General features: G+C 41.3%; 1 protein-coding gene and 1 pseudogene across 1 annotated transcript in view; both read right to left on the bottom strand.

Annotated features, from left to right (window-relative positions):
• The window catches only part of FGF13 (fibroblast growth factor 13), a 467971-nt gene that overhangs the window by 330931 nt on the left and 112418 nt on the right, over positions 1–24622 (bottom strand). The gene's annotated exons all lie outside the window — the stretch shown is intronic.
• Positions 7496–24622, bottom strand: part of LOC102178889 — a 106027-nt pseudogene continuing 88900 nt past the window's right edge.

Genomic DNA, 24622 nt, shown 5'->3' with positions numbered 1-24622 from the left:
TAGATGCAGAGAAAGCCTTTGACAAAATTCAACATCCATTCATGATAAAAACGCTCCAGAAAGTAGGAATAGAAGGAACATACCTCAACATAATAAAAGCTATATATGACAAACCCACAGCAAACATTATCCTCAGCAGTGAAAAAATGAAAGCATTTTCCCTAAAGTCAGGAACAAGACAAGGGTGCCCACTTTCACCACTACTATTCAACATAGTTTTGGAAGTTTTGGCCACAGCAATCAGAGCAGAAAAAGAAATCAAAGGAATCCAAATTGGAAAAGAAGAAGTAAAACTCTCACTGTTTGCAGATGACATGATCCTCTACATAGAAAACCCTAAAGACTCCACCAGAAAATTACTAGAGCTAATCAATGAATATAGTAAAGTTGCAGGATATAAAATCAACACACAGAAATCCGTTGCATTCCTATACAATAAAAATGACAAAACAGAGAAATTAGGGAAACAATTCCATTCAGCATTGCAATGGAAAAAATAAAATACTTAAGAATATATCTACCTAAAGAAACTAAAGACCTATATATAGAAAACTATAAAACACTGGTGAAAGAAATCAAAGAGGACACAAATAGATGGAGAAATATACCGTGTTCATGGACCAGAAAAATCAATATAGTGAAGATGAGTATATACCAAAAGCAATTATAGATTCAGTGTAATCCTTATCAAGCTACCAATAGTATTTTTCACAGAGCTAGAACAAATAATTTCACAATTTATATGGAAATACAAAAAATCTCAAATAGCCAAAGCAATCTTGAGAAAGAAGAATGGAACTGGAGGAATCAACCTGCCTGACTTCAGGCTATAGTACAAAGCCACAGTCATCAAGACAGTATGGTACTGGCACAAAGACAGAAATATAGATCAATGGAACAAAACTGAAAGCCAGGAGATAAATCCACCCACCTATGGACACCTTATCTTTGACAAAGGAGGCAAGAATATACAATAGAAAAAAGACAGGACCACTTGTTAAAGTGGATTTTATTAAAGTGAATCCATCTGGTCCTGGGCTTTTGTTTGCTGGAAGATTTCTGATTCCAGTTTCAATTTCCATGCTTGTGATGGGTCTGTTAAGATTTTCTGTTTCTTCCTGGTTCAGTTTTGGAAAGTTGTACTTTTCTAAGAATTTGTCCATTTCTTCCAGGTTGTCCATTTTATTGGCATATAATTGCTGATAGTAGTCTCTTATGGTCCTTTGTATTTCTGTGTTGTCTGTTGTGATATCTCCATTTTCATTTATAATTTTATTGATTTGATTTTTTCCCCTTTTTTCCTTGATGAGTCTGGCTAATGGTTTGACAGCACCACTTTAACAAGTGGTGCTGGGAAAACTGGTCAACCACTTGTAAAAGAATGAAACTAGAACACTTTCTAACACCATACACAAAAATAAACTCAAAATGGATTAAAGATCTAAACTATAAAACTCCTAGAGGAGAACATAGGCAAAACACTCTCCGACATAAATCACAGCAGGATCCTCTATGACCCACCTCCAAGAATATGGAAATAAAAGCAAAAATAAACAGATGGGACCAAATTAAAATTAAAAGCTTCTGCACAACAAAGGAAACTATAAGCAAGGTGAAAAGACAGCCTTTGGAATGGGAGAAAATAATAGCAAATGAAGCAACTGACAAATAATTAATATAAAAAATATACAAGCAACTCCTGCAGCTCAATTCGAGAAAAAGAAATGACCCAGTCAAAAAATGGGTCAAAGACCTAAACAGACATTTCTCCAAAGAAGACATACAGATGGCTAACAAACACATGAAAAGATGCTCAACATCACTCATTATCAGAGAAATGCAAATCAAAACCACAATGAGGTACCATTTCCCACCAGTCAGAATGGCTGCAATCCAAAAGCCTACAAGCAATAAATGCTGGAGAGGGTGTGGAGTAAAGGGAACCCTCTTACACTATTGGTGGGAATGCAAACTAGTACAGCCACTATGGAGAACAGTGTGGAGATTCCTTAAAACACTAGAAATAGAATTGACATACAACCCAGCAATCCCACTACTGGGCATACACACCAAGGAAACCAGAATTGGAAGGGACACATGTACCCCAATGTTCATCGCAGCACTGTTTATAATAGCCAGGACATGGAAGCAACCTAGATGTCCATCCGCAGATGAATGGATAAGAAAGCTGTGCTACATATACACAATGGAGTATTACTCAGCCATTAAAAAGTATACATTTGAATCAGTTCTAATGAGGTGGATGAAACTGGAACCTATTATACAGAGTGAAGTTAGCCAGAAAGAAAAACACGAATACAGTATACTAACGCATATATATGGAATTTAGAAAGATGGTAACAATAAGCCTGTATGTGAGACAGTGGAAGTGAGAAATAGATTTAAGGGCCTAGATCTGATAGATAGAGTGCCTGATGAACTATGGAATGAGGTTCGTGACATTGTACAGGAGACAGGGATCAAGACCATCCACATGGAAAAGAAATGCAAAAAAGCAAAATGGCTGTCTGGGGAGGACTTACAAATAGCTATGAAAAGGAGAGAGGCAAAAAGCAAAGGACAAAAGGAAAGATATAAGCATTTGAATGCAGAGTTCCAAAGAATAGCAAGAAGAGATAAGAAAGCCTTCTTCAGCGATCAATGCAAAGAAATCGAGGAAAACAACAGAATGGGAAAGACTAGAGATTTCTTCAAGGAAATTAGAGATACCAAGGGACCATTTCATGCAAAGATGGGCTCAATAAAGGACAGAAGTGGTATGGATCTAACAGAAGCAGAAGATATTAAGAAGAGGTGGCAAGAATACACTGAAGAACTGTACAAAAAAGTACTTCACGACCCAGATAATCACGATGGTGTGATCACTCATCTAGAGCCAGACATCCTGGAATGTGAAGTCAAGTGGGGCTTAGGAAGCATCACTACAAACAAAGCTAGTGGAGATGATGGAATTCCAGTCGAGCTATTTCAAATCCTGAAAGATGATGCTGTGAAAGTGCTGCATTCAATATGCCAGCAAATTTGGAAAACTCAGCAGTGGTCACAGGACTGGAAAAGGTCAGTTTTCATTCCAATCCCAAAGAAAGGCAACGCCAAAGAATGCTCAAACTACCGCACAATTGCACTCATCTCACATGCTAGTAAAGTAATGCTCAAAATTCTCCAAGCCAGGCTTCAGCAATACATGAACCGTGAACTTCCTGATGTTCAAGCTGGTTTTAGAAAAGGCAGAGGAACCAGAGATCAAATTGCCAACACCTGCTGGATCATTGAAAAAGCAAGAGAGTTCCAGAAAAGTATCTATTTCTGCTTTATTGACTTTGCCAAAGCCTTTGACTGTGTGAATCACAATAAACTGTGGAAAATTCTGAAAGAGATGGGAATCCCAGACCACCTAACCTGCGTCTTGAGAAATCTGCATGCACGTCAGGAAGCAACAGTTAGAACTGGACATGGAACAACAGACTGGTTCCAAATAGGAAAAGGTGTACGTCAAGGCTGTATATTGTCACCCTGCTTATTTAACTTCTATGCAGAGTACATCATGAGAAACGCTGGACTAGAAGAAACACAAGCTGGAATCAAGATTGCCGGGAGAAATATCAATAACCTCAGATATGCAGATGACACCACCCTTATAGCAGAAAGTGAAGAGGAGCTAAAAAGCCTCTTGATGAAAGTGAAAGAGGAAAGTGAAAAAGTTGGCTTAAAGCTCAACATTCAGAATACGAAGATCATGGCATCTGGTCCCATCACTTCATGGGAAATAGATGGGGAAACAGTGGAAACAGTGGCAGACTTTATTTTTTTGGGCTCCAAAATCACCGCAGATGGTGACTGCAGCCATGAAATTAAAAGACGCTTACTCCTTGGAAGAAAAGTTATGACAAACCTAGATAGCATATTCAAAAGCAGAGACATTACTTTGCCGACTAAGGTCCATCTAGTCCAGGCTATGGTTTTTCCTGTGGTCATGTATGGATGTGAGAGTTGGACTGTGATGAAGGCTGAGCGCCAAAGAATTGATGCTTTTGAACTGTGGTGTTGGAGAAGACTCTTGAGAGTCCCTTGGACTGCAAGGAGATCCAACCAGTCCATTCTAAAGGAGATCAACCCTGGGATTTCTTTGGAGGGAATGATGCTGAAGCTGAAACTCCAGTACTTTGGCCACCTCATGCAAAAAGTTGACTCATTGGAAAAGACTCTGATGTTGGGAGGGATTGGGGGCAGTAGGACAAGGGGTCGACCGAGGATGGGATGGCTGGATGGCATCACCGACTCGATGGACATGAGTCTGAGTGAACTCCAGGAGATGGTGATGGACAGGGAGGCCTGGCGTGCTATGATTCTGGGGTCACAAAGAGTTGGACACGACTGAGCGACTGAACTAAACTGAACTGAGACAGCAAAGGAGACACAGATGTATACAACAGTCTTTTGGACTCTGTGGGAGAGGGTGAGGATGGGATGATTTGGGAGAATGGCATTGAAACATCTATAATATCATATGTGAAATGAATCGCCAGTCCAGGTTCAAAGCATGATACAGGATGCCCAGGGCTGGTGCACTGGGATGATCCAGAGGGATGGTATGGGTAGGGAAGTTGGAGTGGGTTTCTGGATGGGGAACATGTGTACACCTGTGGCAGATTCATGTTTATGTATGGCAAAACCAATACAATATTGTAAAGTAATTAGCCTCCAATTAACATAAATAAATTTATATTAAGAAAATAGTGTGCATACACACTCGTATAATGTGCAAAGAATACCAAAATAAGGTGAAAAAAGTATATTCATCAATAATGATATCACAATAGTTTCTATAATTAGCACAGTGCTGTATCTCAACAAATGTATGTAATTCCAGGTTCCCAGAATGGACAGAAAGATTCAAATAAACATACAATTCAGTCACATCCTATCATACATGCAGAGTGGATTTTAGATCAAACACTAGGACCCATGAATCCTACCACCTAAAATATGGCAACAGGGGCCTGGGTAGACACATGAGATGAGGTCCTGATTTGATCTATGCTGGTGGCTCTTTCTCCCTTTGAAAGCTATACTGAGTTCAAGAGGATTAATCAACTGAAAAGTTACTCATCAGAACTGCCTTCATCTTTTATGTTCTAAGGATTCATGTTGACGTATGGCAAAACCAATACAATATTGTAAAGTAATTAACCTCCAATTAAAATAAATAAATTTATATTTAAAAAAAGAAAAAGGAAATGAGGAGGGGAGAATGTATTTTAAACATCTAAGAATCACTTTCATTATTAATACAGCCAAGGTCTGAAAATTCTACTGAATATTTAAGGAAAGACTTTTTAATCTTGCACAAAAACCAACCCAAAGTTAGGTGATTAAAAAAATAATCACTGAACCCTTTCAGTTTTCAGTGATATATAAAGAGGGGGAATAAAAATGCACAAGTTCTTTCAGTGATAAACTCAGCCTCTTCATCTAAAATCCTGAGTCACCTGACCCTTCTACTCTCCCCAGCAGAGAGCCACCACACTGCATACCTGAGTCACTGCCACAATAATCAGTGGTATGACACCAGGCTTTTCTATAAGATAAAGAAAGATTTTTTCAGGGTAAGAACAATAACTTAGAGAATATTTTCAGTGAAATTGTCCAGGAGGGTCTGCCTGCTCCACTTCAGATTCATCAGACTCCAGGAGATAGGATAGATAAGATAGACTTAACATTTCCAACCATCTCCTCAGGGGAACCGTCTGAACTATGTGTGGCCCACTACCCAAAGGCCCCAAGAAACCCCTTGGCATGGCAATGTCCATTTCCCTATTCTTTTGCACAAATGTAGCACACATCCTTTTCCAGATCACTCTGTACATGCAAACTATTTTCCAGATTCATCTTTATTGATGAATGGGTGAATACCATTCAATCATTCAAAGTGCCATTGATAATACTAATTCATTCTCATATCTGGCCATTCACATTTGATAGAGCAATACACATTCTGGTTTGTCTTCTCACAAATGCAAGGATTTCTCCCTGGTAAATATCTAGAAGAGGAAATTTGGGACCATAATAAGGCATGCACATCTTTGCTAGATATTGCTAGTGCTCTCCAAAGGAGGTGCATAAATTTATATTCCCACCAGAATGTCAAGTTCCCCGCATCTTTCTGTGGTATGACCACTTGGCATGATCATGCTTTTTAATTTCTGCTAATTTGACCCTCCTTGTGAAAGACAAGGGTAAATGTCTTTTCATGTTTGCTAATTTGACCCCTATGAAAGTTATGTTGAGTTTAACTTACCTTTTCCTCATTACTTGAGAGGTTGAGAACCTTTTCTCATTTGTGGATAAGCCAGTAAGGAATCCACCTGCAATGTAGGAGATCCAGGTTTGATACCTGGGTCAAGAAGATCCCCTGGAGAAGAAAATGACAACCCACTCCAGTATTCCTTTTGTTAATATTATTACTAATGACCATCCACATCTATTTATTGGCCAATGGCAGGATCCTTTTCAAAAGTGAATCCTGTTGCTTTATTCAGGAATTCTTACATTCAAAATCACTGCAGATGGTGATTGCAGCCATGAAATTAAAAGACACTTACTCCTTGGAAGAAAAGTTATGACAAACCTAGATAACATATTCGAAAGCAGAGACATTACTTTGCCAACAAAGGTCTGTCTAGTCAAGGCTATGGTTTTTCCAGCAGTCATGTATGGATGTGAGAGTTGGACTGTGAAGAAAGCTGAGCACCGAAGAATTGATGCTTTTGAACTGTGGTGTTGGAGAAGACTCTTGAGAGTCCCTTGGACTGCAAGGAGATCCAACCAGTCCATTTTAAAGGAGATCAGCCCTGGGTGTTCTTTGGAAGGACTGATGCTAAAGCTGAAACTCCAGTACTTTGGCCACCTGATGCAAAGAGTTGACTCATTGGAAAAGACTCTGATGCTGGGAGAGATTGGGGACGGGAGGAGAAGGGGACGACAGAGGATGAGATGGCTGTATGGCATCACTGACTCGATGGACGTGAGTTCGAGTGAACTCCGGGAGATGGTAATGGACAGGGAGGCCTGGCGTGCTGCGATTCGTGGGGTCACAAAGAGTCGGACACGACTGAGCGACTGAACTGAACTGAACTGAACTGAAGCAGTTAGGGAAGCCAGAAAACGGACGGTCGTTGAGAGGCAGAAGTCTTGGGGGAAATGTGCTGTCAACCGTTTAATCTTTTTTGGTTAAAGAACAACAACAACAACAAAAAACTACAGTCAAGATTCTACTCATAAGGGAAAGTGGGACGGGAAAAACGTTTGTTTTCTGATCTGGTATTTCCGTACAGTACCATTTACTGGGTATTGCTAACGTCCTCTGGCAGAATACCTAAAGGTAAAAACAAGTATCAGGAAGGAAAAAGTACTACCAAAAGGAAACTCAAGAAAATGGCTTCAAGTGGGTGGTGGGCCGGACGTCAGGCTGGGCTCAGTATAAGCAGATGGTGTGCAGGAAGCTCCTGCCGCTCTTTTCCTCGAACACCTGCAGCAGCTCGCCAATCCTGTCCTCCATGCCCTCCATGAGCTGGACGCACTGGCACAGGTCGCAGATGAGGAACGCTCCAGTGTAGCCTCCTTGTGGGTTTCCAGGTTGTTCACGTTGACCACATGCACGGGCTGGCAGGTCTCCTGCTCCCTGGAAGTCGTATCTTCCACCACCTGGTCATATACTTGCTCTCCACAGGTGAGGATGAGGTCAAAGGGATTTTTGCAGTCCTGGAACCTCTCTGGCCTGGGCTTGATACTCTTCTTTCCAGCATCCATAAAACACCATTCTGCATATAGAGTTCTTTGTCTTTCCTAAGAAGGTCTTTATACATCTTACATATGTGGTTCTGAAATCATAAACGTTTGGCCTGTCGCGTGCTTGTCCTGGAAGCTTCAAGTTTGTTCCTGTTCTGAAGGACCGGATGCTGAATCCTCGTTTGCTGAGGATGTTGTGCGCCTCCATGCTCCGGTTCTGGTTGCTCAAGCATACCACAGTGAAGCGCAGTGGCAAAGACGACAGCGGCTGCACTCACCAAGACTCCCAGCTCAGAACTTTCGCTTCTGGACTCCTGCCGCGTCCACAAAAGCAAGATGGTGGGCTCGAGGCCCGGAAGCAGAAGCTGCAGCGCCGGCAACGTAGAGTATCAGGACTTATGGCATGGGCACGTATAACGTGTCCTGGCAGGCTCCTCACGCAGGTCCAGATTGCTGGGCGGCAAGATGAGGGCCACTGCAGTATTCTTCGTTCGGAAATCACATAGACAGAGGAGCCAGGGGTGCTACAGTCCGTGGGGTCGCAAAAGTTAGACACGACTGAGCAACTAAACCACCACCACTACTATAGTTGAATCAGGTTATCCCTCTGTAAAATGCCTGGTCATATACTTTGTACGTTTTTCTAATGAATATCTGTCTTTCTCATAATGATTTGTAGAGTACAGCTTTTAGATATTCCATTCAGTTGCTCAGTCATATCCGACTCATTGCAACCCCATGGACTGCAGCACGCCAGGCTTTCCTGCCCATCATCAACTCTGGAGCTTACTCAAACTCATGTCCATCTAGTCGGTGATGCCATCCAACCATCTCATCATCTGGCGTCCCCTTCTCCTCTAGATATTAATGTCCCCTCTCCTTCTAGATGTTAATCCTTCCTTATTTATAAGAGCTAAAAATAGCTCCCACCAAACTGTGGCTCATTATTTAAAATTTTATTTGTCTTTACTTTTAATGAAGGCAAATGTATCTATCTTGTATAGTTTCCATTTTGTGTTTTTAAGAAACCTTTCCTTTCTTTGAGATCATTAAAGTATTCTTCGTCTTTTTCAGGAACAAATAATTCTTGCTTTTAACACTTATATCTTTAATCCATCTTGAGTTTACATTTCTGTATAGTATGCTGCTGCTACTGCTACTGCTAAGTCGCTTCAGTTGTGTCTGACTCTGTGCGACCCCATAGACGGCAGCCCACCAGGCTCCCCTGTCCCTGGGATTCTCCAGGCAAGAACACTGGAGTGGGTTGCCATTTCCTTCTCCAATGCATGAAAGTGAAAAGTGAAAGTGAAGTCGCTCAGTTGTGTCCAACTCTTAGCGACCCCATGGACTGCAGCCTACCAGGCTCCTCCCTCCATGGGATTTTCCAGGCGAGAGTACTGGAGTGGGATGCCATTGCCTTCTCCATCTGTATAGTATAGGGTAGGAATTTTTTTTACCATCTACATAGCCAATTTTCCCAGGACTATTCTATTGGTTTGTAATGTCTCCTCTGTCATAAACCAAGTCCTCATATATGTATGAGTTTGGTCCTGGAATTTCAATTTTGTTCTATTGGTACACTTGTCTGTCCTTGTACTAATATCACATTTTTGTTAATATAAGTGAATAACAATCCTTAATATCTTATAGTCTCATATTGTTTTTCTTCTGTAGAGAATCTTGACTAATCTTTACCCTCTTTCCACATAGATTTTAGGGCAAGTTTGCCAAGTTCTAGGAAAAAAAAAATGTTGGAGAATTTGACTGGAATTGCACTGAACTTCAAGTTAATTTGTGGAGAATCGATTTATGTATGATATTGAATCTTCCAAACAATTTAAATGGTATATATCTTCTATTATTTAAATTTTGTTCATTGTTTATGGAATTCAATAAAAGCTCATAATATTTCCTTAAAAGACATACATTTTGTTAGGTACAGCTCCAAATTTATTATGGGTTTGATACTATGCAAATGGGATTTTTTTCCATTTCCATTTTACAATTTATCTTGCAAATAAACTCTAATTCTAGTATTTATTCATAAATTACATAAATAACTAAGGAAATAGAGCTTGTGTGCTTGAAAGTAGCTGACACTCTGAGCTCACTAAAATAGAGTCAATTTTGTCCTTTCATTAAACAAAGTGGGATAATTCCTATTATGTTCAGAGACTGTGTTTTAGTTAGTGTGACAGTGTTTCTATGTTTCAGAAATGATATTTTTTTCCTATGAAAGCTTTCACTTTTCCTACCAGGGACTCACTCCATTATAGTAGTTACAAATACGAAGCTTTTTCTTCTTATTCTTTAGAATATGTTTTGGTCCTTTATTTTCATTTAAGGTATATACTTGTTGAAAGTCATGGTTTTTTTGTCCCTAGAGGATTATTAGTTTAGAGAGCATACACACACATACACATGCAAACACACTTTATCTGGGTTCTTTTATATATATGAAGTGTTTCTTCTTTTTTAAAAATTAAAGTAGAATTGATTTACAATGTCGAGCCAATCTCTGCTATACAGCAAAGTAACTCAGTTTTACATACATACATATATATATATATATTTAAAATATTCTTTTCCATTATGATTTATCTCAGGAGAATGGATGAAGTTCTCTGTACTATGCAGCAGAACCTTCTTATTTACCAGTTCTACATGTGATAGTGTATATTTGAGTGAGTGAGTGAAGCCAGTCGTGTCCGACTCTTTGTGACCCCATGGATGGTAGCCTACCAGGCTCCTCTTTCCATAGGATTTTCCAGGCAAGAGTACTAGAGTGGGTTGCCATTTCCTTCTGCAGGAGATCTTCCCAACCCAGGGATCGAACCCAGATCTCCCACATTGTAGGCAGACTCTTTACCATCTGAGCCACCAGGGAAGAGCCCAGGGTATATTTACCAACCACAAATGCCGAATCCATCCTTCTCCCCTCCTCCTTGGCAACCTCAAGTCTGATCTCTATGTCCTTGAGTCTGTTCCTGTTTTATAGATAGGTTCATCTGTGTCATACTCTACATTACACATATAAGTGACATCACATGGTATGTCTTTCTCTTTCTGACTTAGTTCACTTCGTATGATAATTTCTAGTTGCACCCATGTTTTTGCAAATCGCATTGTTTTGGTTTATATGGTGAGTAGTAGTCCACTGTAGTAATAAAAAGAAAGTAACTTGATAGATTTCTTGAGTGAATACACTCAAGTTGAGGGAGTACATTTTCTAATGAGCTGTCAAGTCCTTTACTTAGAGATAGGAACAAACTGAATTTTGAATAAGCTGGTACAGAAGCAGTAGCTATAGCAAAGTCACTATGGACATGTAAGAGAAACCACTGGATAGAAATATTCTCTTATTCTTCCCAATGATCCTCTCTCCTCTTCACTTGTTCTTTGGTCTAAATTAGTAAATTTCTTTTTAGAGGGCCTAAAAGAAAGGAAGAACAAACTTCTTGATCCAAACATACTGAGGGCAGAGGGGTAAACTTTACAAAAACAACATAGGACCTGAAACAAGTGAAGCATGGGAAAAGAGATACCAATATTGGATGCCATGTTGGTTGTCAGAATTTGTCTTTATAACATTTTCTCCTTGATTCTTCCTGTTGAAGAGGATCACTATTGATTTTTATATATTGGGCCTATACCCAGAAACTTTGTGGAACCTTATATTAGTTATACTCTTTTGTCTACATATTTTAGTACATTATCTGTGTAGACAATCATCCCATCTGTGAAAATAAAAATGATTTCAACTGTTATATTTTTCTTTTCCCAATGAGATGGTTAGGATCTCATTTATAAAGCTTAACAGAAACAGTGACTACAGATATCTTTGTCAGTTTTTTCCTGACTTGAAAACCATATGGACATCTTGAAGAAATCTCTAATCTTTTCCCTTCTGTTGTTCTCTATTTCTTTGCACTGATCACTGGAGATGGCTTTCTTATTTCTCCTTGCTATTCTTTGGAACTCTGCATTCACATGGATACATCTTTCCTTTTCTCCTTTGCCTTTAGATTCTCTTCTTTTCTCAGCTATTTCTAAGGCCTCCTCAGACAGCCATTTTGCCTTTTTGCATTTCTTTTTTTGGGGGGGTGGTCTTGATCACTGCCTCCTATACAGTGTTTCCTGTACAATGGCACGCTATCAGATCTAATCCCTTCAATCTATTTGTCACTTCCACTGTATAATCGTAAGGGATTTGATTTAGGTCATACCCGAATGGTCTAGTGGTTTTCCCTACTTTCTTCAACTTAAGTCTGAATTTTACAATAAGAAGTTCATGTGCTGAGCCACAGTCAGCTACTGGTCTTATTTTTGCTCATTGTATAGAGCTTTTCCATCTTTGGCTGCAAAGAATATAATCAATCTAATTTCGGTATTGACCATCTGGTGATGTCCATGTGTAGAGTCATCTCTTGTGTTGTTGGAAGAGGGTGTTTGCTATGAACAGTGCATTCTCTTGGCAAAACTCTGTTAGCCTTTGCCCTGCTTCATTTTTCACTCCAAGGCCAAACTTGCCTTTTACTCCAGGTATCTCTTGACTTCCTACTTTTGCATGCCAGTCCTCTAGGATGAAAAGGACATCTTTGGGAGGTGTTAGTTCTAGAAGTTCTTTTAGGTCTTCATAGAACTGTTCAACTTCAGCTTCTTCGGCATTAGTGGCTGGAGCATAGACTTGGATTACTGTGATATTGAATGGCTTGCCTTGGAAACAAACAGAGCTTGTTCTGTTGTTTTGAGACTGCACCCAAGTACTGCATTTTGGACTCTTGTTGACTATGAGGGCTACTCCATTTCTTCTAAGGGATTCTTGCCCACAGTAGTAGATACAATGGTCATCTGAAATAAATTCAACCATTCCAGTCCATTTTAGTTTACTGATTCCTAAAATGTCAGTGTTCACTCTTGCCATCTCCTGTTCACTTGCTAGCTCCCTATCATTGTCATCACCAAAGATGTCTAGGACAAACTACTGTCCAGAGAACCTTAGCTACAACAAAGGTCAATCACATGGAACCAAGCCATTTGAAAGTTTTAGGCATCTAGTTTCGATGTTTTCCTACTCTCACCAGGAATGTTGCTGGAACACCTAGAATCAAAAACTTTACTCACAGAGCCATTTGTCCCCTACTGAATGAAGCTTGTGTAAGTTTTGTGTAAGTTTACAACAGAGCTTAGTGTGATGAGCTGGCAAGAAATGTTTGCCAAGTTTCAAAGGCTTGGAGGAAAGATATCATAACCCTGAAAGGCATTTTTTTTTTTAGTTTTGTTTGAAAGTGTTTTTAACTCTAAGAACAAAAGGTAGTCCTTGGACTGTCTCTTCTCAGAAAGCTGATACTACATTTCTCTACTGTTATCAGTTTCCTAAATAAGTGTAGTTGTAATTAATTACTGCCGAATACAGGGGAGACGTGTGTTAGTCCTTTTGTTCAGTACATGAGGATCAGAGGAATAACAGGTGTGGCAGTGTGGCAGTGTTTCTTCACTCATTTCAAAGTCATCTGTATCACCAAAATGTACAACTCATCCAACCCACCAACCTTAAGGAATTGCAATAAATACAATTCAAAAGAATTCAAAGCTAGCTCTGTCTTTCCCTCAGATATCAAATGTGGACGGAAGGTTTCATTGAATAGTTGCCATCTCAAGAGAGGTTATAGCAGGCAGATGATGAGAGCGAGCAAAGCGTGCTCTTAAATCACTAGATATGACAGGCCCAACCTGAAGGAAAATAAGCCTGTTTAGGTTCAGAGAGGTGAAGATCTGCCCAAGGTCACACAGTACATCCATTTTTCTCTTCCACTGCTTCCATCCCAGTCTAAGTCACAGCTGTGCCTGGTCTAGTCACTGCAGCAGCCTCCTAAGACTCCCACTACCTCCAGTGGGGCTCCTGCTTTGATCCATCCTCCACCTCCTATAGCTGGAGTCGACTAATTAAAACATTATCTTACTGAAAACCTACTAATGGCTTAACATTGTTATTACAAAAATGTTTCAACACTTTCTTTTTTTTACCATGAAGAGGTAGGCCTGGAAGGGGCTGCCCTCTTCCTATCTCTTCAGCCTCAGCTTTACTCACTCCCTCCGTCATGTGCTCTGCTTCAGACATGCTGGCCTTCAGGTAATGTACTAGAACCGACTAGATTATCTCCTCATACCTGCTCATCCATCTTTGGAGAAGGTTCCTTTTACACACCCTTGCCTAAGTAGCTCTTCATTCTTCATAGTCACTTCTGATATCTCACCTTAAGTCTTACTTTTTTTGGATCAAGAAATTCCATCAGTGAAGTTCACCAACACTCCTGTTATGAGGTCAGGTCTCTCATAACATGTACTTTTTCTTCATAGCACCCACCATGTTTGTTACGTAGTAAGTGCAATACCTCTTTGGTGAATGCGTGAAGCATCTGATTGAGGTCTGTCTTCTTGACTAGATGGGAAGCTCCAAGAGCATCACTGCTGCCATCTGTTAGATGGATGAAGTAGACACAGGACTTGGATTCAATCTCTCCTAAATCCCTCCTGTTCCCCAGATTTTACCTTCCCACTCTGCCTTACTCCTCTGTTCCTCTGCCCCCACCTGTCAGAACAGTGGCCCTCTTCCAACAGACACTGCCTAATTCCACTGGTAGCTCAAGGGGCGCTATTCTCAGTTTCACCTAGTCACTCATTGGCAATTACTTCTTGTCTAGGGACAGCCTTCATCAGGGGCAGAAGCAGCAGTTACCTGCTAGTACCTCAAAAGCCACCATCAGGACATTGTTACTTCCCATTAAGGATAGTTCTCTCCATGCAGTCCTCTTTTTAAATGCCCACAGGTCCATTATGGGGAAGGTAATGTTTGCCCAGTCCATCCCTCAGTCAACATGTTTGACTGCACACTCTTCACCTGGCTCAGAGTTGATTGAGGTGCTCACACGATTAAATGGAAGAAAGAACTGAACTCAGAGAGAATGGATGAGAAAGAAAAGACTCTCAATTTGGCCACAGGCTGAATCTGACTTTCTCTTCTGGCAAATGTTCCCATGACTGTGTAATGGATAACTTCATGTTAAACCTGTACATACCTGAGTACTAAATTACCTATCCCAAAACAATGGCAAATGGTATGTATGTATCTCTCCAGTTATAAGGTTGGCAAAAAAACTCATTTACATTTTTCCATAAGATGTTACGGAAAAAACAGTTTGGCCAACCCAATATTTTCATTTACATAGCTTGAATCTATAATGACAAGCAAACATTCCTTATAAGAAAAAGTGCTCTCTGATGATTATTTTGTTATTCTTGTTGTTCAGTCACTAAGTCATGTCCAGCTCTTTGTGACCCTATGGACTGCAGCCCACTATCCCTCATTATCACCTCCCCAGTAGAAAGAACAACACTTTTCTGGTCACCTAACACCAAAGCACTCTATAGGCCATTAGCGCATTCTGGATTAGAAAATCCAAAATGTGTTGAATGGGGATTTGTGATCTGAAAGGGAAAGTGAAAGTCGCTCAGTTGTGTTCGACTCTCTGCGACTCCATGGACTATATATAGTCCATGGAATTCTCCAGGCCAGAGTACTGGAGTGGGTAGCCTTTCCCTTCTTCAGGGGATCTTCCCAACCCAGGGATTGAACCCAAGTCTCCCACATTGCAGGTGGATTCTTTACCAACTGTGCTATCAAGGAAGCCCTTTTGTGATCTGAATGTGGCCTAATTATCACATGGTCAAACACAATCAGTGCAATCACTGGAATAAATGCAATGGTATGGAAGCATAATTTGCACTCATGTGGATACCGAACTGTTTACCTGAAGCAGCATCTGTTTTTCAAGTTCACCAGAACCAAAAAAGAAAAGGGAACGGAACCCACCATGTTGGGAAGGGAAGAACCCACCATCTTCGGCAAGTACAGAGATTAATGAGTTTGATTCCACGCCAATCTGAATACTTCAGAGGTGAAGAAGAATCTGGACTCTGATTCTCACCTGGGAACCTGGGAGGAGAAAAATTCCCAGTTTTTCCTCAGGGCCCTGACCTGATCTATTGACAACTCTGAGAAGTCAAAGCCTGGGAGGTAGTGAGGTCACATGGCCCAGGTAACAAATTGTGCCTGTGAGGTCTGCCCAGAAGTATCAGAGGAGGACCTCAGCCCATGAAGAAAACAGTGTCTCACACAGGGGTGTTGATTTGACGACATGGAAGAGGAGAAAGAATGGTCTTTCTGAAATGTGTGGATTTGAAGAGGTGGGGTTGTGTGGAATGGCAGGAGTGTTTTTTCTGTACCGTTGCTCCTGAGCTGCTCTGGGGAATCGATTTCTTATGCTACAAAAGGATAGGACAGTGTGATGTTTACTGGCCCTGGGGACACAGCTTCAATTCAAGTGCATTGATTCAACAAGGATGGCATTTTCTAGTAGGACCCAGCTGCCCACTTGCCATACCCCTTGGTGATCCTTATTTAAAAAGCAGGAGGCATCTCTGAAACTTTAATATGCACTTTTACAGAACGATACAGGACTCAAGTGTAAAGCACCTCATTTTGCCTGTGTTGTTTTCAGTATTTGATTCAAGTGTATGTAAACTGTGAATGATCTCAAATGTATGGTTCAAGCAGAGGTCTCCAGGAGATGACTTAGTTAAGCTGAAGGATGTTTAAATAAATGAATGGTATTGAGGACCACACAGTTGATAACCACAAGTGATTCATTCAATTCATCATTTCAATAATTAAGATCAACTGTGAAAAAAAAATGGATCCATTCAGTGGAAAAAGAACCTGAGAGGACACACAGCCCATTCTTGACATTATAAGTGATCTCTAAGCCCAACACCACTAATATTTCTTGAGAACTTACATGAATTGATCACAATTAGCTATTTTGCCTTCTTTACAAACATTAGCCAACATGGCCCTTCAACTGTGCTCATTAATTAGCTCCCATCTTTACCTCCTACGTGCATCAAGGAAGGATGGACAGAAAGTGTGACTTACAGTCAGACAGGTCTGGATTCAAATCCTGATTTTGCCGCTTATGGCTACATGACTGTGAGCAAAACGGTCATGAGGACGATTTCATAGACTGTCACAAGGATGGAAAGAAAGCATCAGGAAAAATGCCTGGCATATGGTATTACTCAATAAATGTCAATGGTACCGCCACTTAAAAAGCCACTGGAACAGAATTAAAATAAAGATTATCAATGGAACATTTCTTACTGATTAGTTTAAAACAGTAATGTTTGGAGAAGTTTAGGTTCCTTTAGAAATCAAACCCACCTTTGAGTGCCACAGGGAAGTTTTACTGCTGTATTTAGACATACTGGGCCACCTCATTGCAGAACAGAAAACAGTATTAAGCAACTCGATTCTTAAGAGTAGGGACCATGTTTCATGGTCTTTGGGTCCCCAGTACCTAGGCACAGTGCCAGGAACAACATCAATACTCAATATATACACACATGCCTACATATATACATACATAGCTTTATGAAGTGGCATCATAGCATGGAATCTTAACCAGCCTCTAAAACAGATTTGAAGCAGATGCTTCCCTTTTCATATTAAAAGCTAACTTTTAAGAATGTTTTAGGAGCAGAGATTCTCAGTGGGGATAGAACTCCAGATAACCTGTGAACTTCTTAAAATGGAGATACCTAATCGCTACCTATGAATCAATAATAGTAAGCACTCAAATAAGAGATGTATTTTTTACCTACGTACTGTTCCCTGTACGTCAACTCATTCACCCCTCTCAACAACCACATGAAGGCAGTGCTAACATTTTACCCATTTGACAACAAAGTGAGGGGACTTGGAGAGGGTAAGTGATTTGCCAAAGAGCACGTGACTAGCAAGAGACAGAATCAGTATTCACACCAAAGTCCATGTGACCCCCTCCATCTACCTGATCTACCTGAACAACACCCATAGGGCTGCAGCTTGTGCATTTCTCTTTCTTTTTCTTAAAGGTTCCACAATGGCTCTGATTAATATGCCTAGTTAAGAGTCAGGTAATCAAGGAATGACTAGATAAAAAAAACATGCAAGAGAGGGACTTCCCTGGTAGTGCAGTGATTAAGACTTCACCTTCCAATGCAAGGGGTGCAGATTTGATTCCTGGTTAGGGAGCTAAGATCCTACATGCCTGTCAGCCAAGAAATCAAAGCATAAAACAAGCAATACTGTAACAAGTTCAATAAAGACTTTAAAAGTGAAGTGAAGTTGCTTAGTCGTGTCTGACTCTTTGAGACCCCCATGGACTGTAGCCTATCAGGCTCCCCGGTCCATGTGATTTTCCAGGCAAGAATACTGGAATGGGTTGCCATTTCCTTCTCCAGACTTTAAAAGTGGTCCACATAAAAAAAAAATTTTAAAACATGCAAGAGAAAGAGAAGGAAACCAAATGGCCCAGGCCATTAGCACAGTTCTCCAAATCCAAATAACAGTATGTGAAATAACCTATCCCTGCGACTCTAGCAGAAATTAGACCTTCACAAGGCTACAAATCAGCTTTACAAGCTTTTGAACTCTCCTCCACTATTGGCTCACCCTAAACAATCTGTCACCACATAGCGAGGCTGATCTGGCTGTTTCCAGAGAGGGCACAATTGTATGGTGTCTACCAGGCCTGATAGATGAGATTGTTAAGGACAATGACATGTTCTATGAGGTATCCTAACTTACTACAAAAGAGTAGATGTTACTAACAGTTAATATTGTCTATACTTTTCCCAGGTGAATTTTTAAAGACTGTGGAAAGTGATCTAAACCTCAATGCTATTGCAGAATCAAGAAGCCACTACCTCCCTAGTTTCATACCGAATGCTGATCAAATACATGTGAATAAGAAAAGTATATTTAATTTGCAGGTTTCTGTCTACATGGTCTGCTTCTATTTTCTTTGATAAGATTAGTGAACAAAGTTTAGAGGATTTTTTTTTAGTTCAAACATTTTCCCATAATGGCAAATCAATCTGCTTGGGCAAACAGAACATCAAAACGTTAACCATCAGGAGCTATCATGGGAAGTTGATCTGATTTACACATAAAAACACCTGCTAAAACTTAAAGGATTTTTTGAGTCTTTTCAAGCAGTGACTACAATAACTGCAAGAGTATGGACAAATGGTACCAAGTCTAATCAATCTTGTATATTTCTTCTGCACTGTTGCAAAATACATTTCATACCAGGGTAGAGTAAGCACACAGCAGGCAAAATGTGGTAGCTGAAGTAAGCATAGCTAATATGCTGCTTAGAACAGGTGAAATCTACAGAATTCCCTGATCCATCCCGATTGGCTCTGGATGGAGGACTGATTCCTAGCATGCTTTTCTTCTATGACTTTTATGTCCACGATATATATAGGCTGCTTGGATCTAAACAGATACAGGAGATGGTAGCAGTATGTGAGCAGAAAGCCTATTCTATTTTACATGGCAGTATTATGTATGATAGTAAGGCAATTTGTCATGCCAAGACTGGTAGATGGGAGCCAGCAGCAGGTCTCAGACTCCTACCAGAGTTAACAACAGCTTAGAGAAACGGGCCAGGGCAGGGGCAGGATGATAGCATGCAGAAGGACAAAATGGACACCTGACACCCACTGAGCCAGCAACACCGCAAGATGTAACAAAGTCTCAGAGATAAAGGAGGCCAGTCATCAGAATGAGCTTCTCAGGTGGCTCCATGGTAAAGAATCGACCTGCAAATACAGGAGATGAGTGTTCAATCCCTTGGTCGGGAAGGTCCCCTGGAGAAGGAAATGGCAACCCACTCCAGCTTTCTTGCCTGGGAAATCCCATGGACAGGGGAGCCTGGAAAGCTACAGCCAATGGGATAGTAAAGAGTCAGACATGACTTAGTGAATAAACAAACAAAAAATACAGTCATCAGAATATATACTAGGAGCCCAGAACACAACACTCTAGAACAGCTTCCCTGGACAAAGGCCATTCCTCCTCTAGCTCCTTTTAAAATCCATTGTTCAAGAAGAGTTGGGGGCTGAAGCTCTCCCCACCCACACGCATGCTCTCCATGCCCAGCAACTATTACATGCCTGGAGTGAGCTATGGAAGAGTTCTACTGAATGGAGATGTATAAGTAATCCAACATGCAAATGCATTGTAGTACAGTGCAGAAGGGATTAAGAGTGTGGACAGGGACTTCCCTGACAGTCCAATGGATAGGATTCCGTGCTTCCACTGCAGAAAGCACAGGTTCAATCCTTTGTCGGGGAACTAAGATCCTGCAAGTCGTGGACCAAAAAAAAAGGACAGTTTAATCACAAAGTTCTGTGTTCAGAAGCCAGGTCTGAAGCTGCTAGCTGTGTCCTAGTGGATAAGTCAACTAATGTCACCTAAAAACGAGGATAGTAGTACTTCACCCTATGACTGTTGACAGGATTAAATGACTCAGTGCATCTAAAGCACTTAGTGAAGTGTCTTCAGCATGGCAAGTACTCAATAAAAGTCAGTACTTGCTATTATCATTATTAGCAAATGACCAGAAGGCCTTTATGTTGCCCAAAATGAATAGACTGCTACCTCAAAAGATCATAAAAAGCAGAATCATAACGAGTTTCTTCCTAACATACCTGTTATGAAGTTTCTTAAAATTAAATATTCAACAAGCCCAGTGCCAGTCTCTCTTCCTTGCATACCTGTGCTTCTTCTGGAGCTCTGCCATTCTCTGTCTCTCTCTGCCCCATATCTATTTGTAGCTAGGGAGGACATATTTCATACCTGTGCAGAAGTGTTATCTGCCAAGTTATGAAATGAGGGAGGATGTGAAAAGGCAATGAAAAACATTAAGGAAGCAGAGGGAGACAAATCCAGGAGGAGGTTGGTATCCGGCCTCAATTCCATCTCCCCCCAGCCAAACTCCTGTCTGTCTTGCACCCTTGACAACATCCAACTCAGATTAAATCCAGCTCTTTAATGACTCCATACCTGCCCGCAGGTGGATCACCATCCACCATGCTGTCCATTCCCCTTTAAACTGATACCCTCAAAGCTCAAGTGTGAGTCTTCAGTGCTGCCTGCCACCCCACTCTACCTCTGTTACTGCAAGAGTGTGTAGGGTCTGGCTGCTTGCTGCTCAAAAGCCAATACACAGGCCAGGTTGATGGAAAGGAAAGTTTGCTGTATTTCAGATGCCAGCAACTGAGGGAGGAGGGTGGCAGACATCTGTCCAAAGGCTGATTGCCCACTCCCTGCCCCGCCAGCCCCAACTCTGCACTAGCAACCAGTGGAGCAAGAGTTTTTGTAGCCACAAGGAGGGGGCTACATTTAGAAACAGCACGGTCAGCTCTGACAGTCATCTTCAAACTGGTCATTGGTGGTCTGATCAGCATCACCTTGATTGTTTTAGGTACAGTTAATCATTAGTTCCAGAGTCTGTTTGTTCCCATTTCTTGAGGCCAGTTTCCAGAATTTTAGCAACTTATGTCATGGGTACAGTCTGGTTATCATGTAGTTAACTTCTCCACCTGGGGTTTTAGTATCTATAAGATAGCTCACAGGATGTGGCTCAGAATATTATCTATAGCCCTTGAGAAAAAAACGAAAGGTCCTTGACTATGCTTAATAACTACATTATTACTATTACTTGGTTTCTTTTGACTATTTTCCTTTTTTTTCTGCATTTCTAATTTCTCTGATTAAACTTATTCTTTGACTAAAGTTTTCCATAGACAAAAGGCAGGTAGAGAACATGGTAGGGGGCAAGGACCATAGGGTCCTGCTCCATTGCACCCCCTACCCCATTCATTTGTCTGCTTTCCCTAGATTCTTTCATATGCCTCCTCTCTGCTCACACTGCTAACTCTCCTTTCTTCCTCCTCACTCTCAGCTGATGACCTAGCTTCTGATTTCAGTGAGAAAAAAGAAGCAATTAGAAGAAATTCCACATCCTCCCACCACCCTATCTACCCACCTACCGGCATCTGTACCCACCAGTTCTGGCTGTTTGCTGCTAACTGTGGACCAAGGGTCTGCTCTGCAGGACAACCTTACAACAACACTAGGAAGCTAATGCACCTGCTTTATTCTTCCCCATATTATGATATCAGAGTCATTACTTGATAATATACTATCAGTCTTTTTGTTTACTATCTGACCACCCCCATTAGAATATAAGCTCCTTAAGGAAAATGTTGTATCCCATGGCCAAAAGGAGTGCCAGGCACATAGTAAGCACTCAATGAATATGTCTGTGTGGAATGAATGGGGAAAAAAGAATGAATGAAAGAAAAACGTGAATTTTTCACTGTTTGAAATTCTCTATTGAATGCTTAGGGTTCTCTCCCTCTCTCTCCCCCATGAACACTTCCCCCACCAAAATCCCTAGGATAGGAATCTAATGTCCCAGGGGGACATGTTATAAAAGTTGATGCTCTTCGAGGAGGCATGTCATGGACATCCATGTGAATAAGGATATCTGCATTGAACCTGGTCATGGCTAAAAAGTGCCAGTGAGTGAGGCCCTACCCATGGAGCAGAGCCATCCAGGCAATATGGGAAGTAGGCTTGCCAAACAAAGGTCTATTTAGGATCCAGATCCAATGACAGGAAGCCTTCTTAACTTCCTTCCTTCCTTGCTACTGAGCCTGAGACTATGCCAAGGAAGTCCAACTCTCATACATCTACAGAAAGTATCCCAGAGAGGAAGTCTATGACTTGTCTATGCCATCTGCACAATGCTCAGGAAGCCAGCCAGCCTGGACACAGAGGGGGCCTCTGGTTTGTACGTTCTATGCAGAAGATGCTCAGTTTCTGGGCACTGTGGCCAACATGGATGAAGGATCATAGAAGGTAGGGAGTGTAAGGGGCTTGTTACTTACAGCACATGCATGATATGCATTAGGGAGGTTATTAAGAAGATGGAAGAGACGGAGATGAACGAGGAGGTGGAAGAAGCAAAAGGGACACTGGAGGCAGGGAAGAGGAGTGGAGAAGCTAGAAGAGGTGGAGAAGGAAAGAAAGAGAAGGTAGAGAAATAATTTAGTTTTACATGTCAGTGATAAATATTAACTTAACCTGAAGACTGCAAGTGTGCTACTAGACTCTGGTAGTCACCAGCTTAGGCAAGTTGGACAAGTTCCTTTGCTCATGGGAACTTTGGTTTTTCTCACCACTCAATACTGGAAGTTGGCATCTCCAAGGACCCTCACAGTTCTGACCTCTTGTAAAATCATAATCTTTCCAGTCACCAGCTTGGCTCCGTGATATGGGTCTGTGGAGCCAACCAGTACAGAGTTTGGAACTTCAGCAGATGTCCCTGAAAACAGGCAGAAACTCCCTCAATGGAGCCTTAGCTGCCTTCCCACAGATCCCAAGGGCTTCCCTGGTAGCTCAGTTGGAAAAGAATCCACCTGCAATACAGGAGACCCCAGTCTGATTCCTGGGTCAGGAATATCCCCTGGAGAAGGGACAGGCTACCCACTCCAGTATTCCTGGGCTTCCCTGGTGGCTCAGCTAGTAAAGAATCCTCCCACAATGTAGGAGACCTGGGTTCGATCCCTGGGTTGGGAAGATAACCTTGGAGAAGGGAAAGGCTACCCACTCCAGTATTCTGGTCTAGAGAATTCCATGGACTGTACAGTCCATGGGGTCACAAAGAGTTGGACACAATGGAGTGACTTTCACCTTCACAGATTCCAGCTTTCTTCCCAGGAAAACATTCTCCCAGAGGACTGGGATGCTACATCTCATTTCACAGCTCCATTTTCCTGAGAAATAAACAGCACAAACTAGCATTTGTTCCTCAGCACAGAATGAGCCAGTCCAATGAAGATCAGCCAATTTGTCCTTTCTTTAATACTGTTTATTGTCTCTTTAATAATGAATTCATTTGAGCAAGTGACCCCAGATCCTAATTCACGGTAACTGTTTATGTTCACGAGACCTCTCCCAGTCTCGGCTCCTGGTCTCTTTTGACCTTTCAGAAACCACACCTAGCTGCTTCAGCAACAGGCCACTCTAGTCTTACTTTGGGAAAGGATCCAGCATGGCAGGCAGCACACTTACAGTTCTTATGGACCACACGGAGAAATCAACCGGAGACAGGCAGCCCCAGAGGCAGGCAGCCCAGACTAGGAAGAGAGGAGACACAGTCTGTGAATACCATGTTGTTTCCTTACTGTTGAATCTTTCCAAGTTAACTGGTGTGGAATTTCAATCGCCTGCCCATATATAGCCTTGGAGTATCTTATAATCCAAAGAGACATCATGGTGTACTGGAGCTGGAATCCAAAAGACCAAAATAAAATTTTGGCTCCAACCACTTATCACACTTTGGGCAATCTACATAATTTCTCTGGGCCTCCTGACTCTCCCTGTCTCTAAAGTGGAGACAATAATAGTACATAAGAAATAAGATCAACTAAGATATCTCTGACTCAAGCACATAGTATAGTGTCCCATACAAACAGAAAGAATAAATATGAGCTACTAGCCATGGATAGTATTATGAAACCATGGATATGGGCATGCTGTGGGAAATAAAAAGAGCCCCTAAAGTTTGTTTGCCAAAGTGCTGACTACAAAGTGAGCAACTAGACATTAGCCTTTGCTTTTGGATATGATATCCCCGTCATCATCAAACAGCATGGATTCACATTTGTCCAAAGGAACCAGTCATCGATGGGGGTGCAAATTCAGGTAGAGGTCACACCATCGTTACAGAAGCTGATACCTGGAAATGGCCCTAATGCCCAAAATGACAAATGTCCAAAACAGGAACCTAGTTGAGACTGGAATATACACATATAATCAACTACCAGGTCACAATGAAAATGATGCTCCAAAAGT

This window comes from Capra hircus, assembly GCF_001704415.2.
Source record: "Capra hircus breed San Clemente chromosome X unlocalized genomic scaffold, ASM170441v1, whole genome shotgun sequence".
NCBI lineage: Eukaryota > Metazoa > Chordata > Mammalia > Artiodactyla > Bovidae > Capra > Capra hircus.
The sequence above is the reverse complement of the archived record's forward strand: the minus strand, read 5'-3'. Positions and strand labels throughout refer to the sequence as shown.